The sequence below is a fragment of the Mustela erminea genome, chromosome 8 (assembly GCF_009829155.1).
Source record: "Mustela erminea isolate mMusErm1 chromosome 8, mMusErm1.Pri, whole genome shotgun sequence".
NCBI lineage: Eukaryota > Metazoa > Chordata > Mammalia > Carnivora > Mustelidae > Mustela > Mustela erminea.
Genome location: NC_045621.1, coordinates 70,920,600 through 70,921,720, shown reverse-complemented (window position 1 = coordinate 70,921,720; position 1,121 = coordinate 70,920,600).

Below are 1,121 nucleotides of genomic sequence, written 5' to 3'. Positions count from 1 at the left end.
CATGGGTGTCTTCTGATTGATGGCTAGATTAACTCTCCTCTTGTTTGACTGAACTCTCTTGTAATGCTGGAATGTCAAAATAATTACCTGTCTCTGAAAAATTCCTCTTGTACTTGAGGTCCTGAGCTATGGTCTCCTGACATTTAGTGTCTACACTTATTGTCATCTACATCTATATCATCTACAGATATGTGGGGCTCGATCCCAGAACCCTGAACCTCTTATTGGCTCTTTATAAATAGTCCTACTCCAATCTGAGCTTACCTTCCTAGGACAAGCCTTGAAGATGATCAGTTACATCAGCCATATAATATGCATTAATAAAATGCAATAGAGGGGCACCTGGGTGGCTCAGTCGTTAAGCGTTTGCCTTCAGGTCAGGTCATGATCTCAGGGTCCTGGGATTGAGCCCCACATTAGGCTCCTTGCTCAGCAGGAAGCCTGCTTCATCCTCTCCCACTCCCCCTGCTTGTCCCTCTCTCACTGTGTCTCTCCATCAAATAAATAAATAAAATCTTAACCAAAAAAAAAAAGGAAAAAGAAAGAAAAGAAAAGAAAATGCAGTAAAGGCTCTTCTGCTCTAAGAGATATAACTATTTCAAAAAATACTTGCATTTTGCAAAATCACAGGTTTTAAAGGATAAATAGAGTTAGAAGCAGACCACTCAGAACTTAAGCAACTTTGTAACAAAAACACCAACAAAAGAATCACAAATCTAATAAAAATATTCTCACAGTTAAAAAAAAAAAAAGTCAAGTTAACTTCCTGACTGGAAAGAACTACTATTTACACAGGAATTTTTACCTTTAAAAAAATGTACTTTTTACCACAATTAAAAAAAAAAAAAGGAGATCTGGAGACTTGTTGAAATTTTTTAGGCTCATTAGTGTCAAAGTTCAGAAATCTGACAATCTATCAGTCTTACTACAATGTTCTTTTTCCTTAAGCTTCTTCTACTTTCAGTGAGTGCGAACATATAAAATGCTGCCTATCCTAGTGACTTCTCTGAACTTTCTGGTAACCACTAGAAACAATTCTTGGGGTCAAGAATATAGTTTGCTCAGCACACAATGAAGTCCCTTTCTAAACCTTTTTTAGTTACATCAGAGTTCTGAATTTT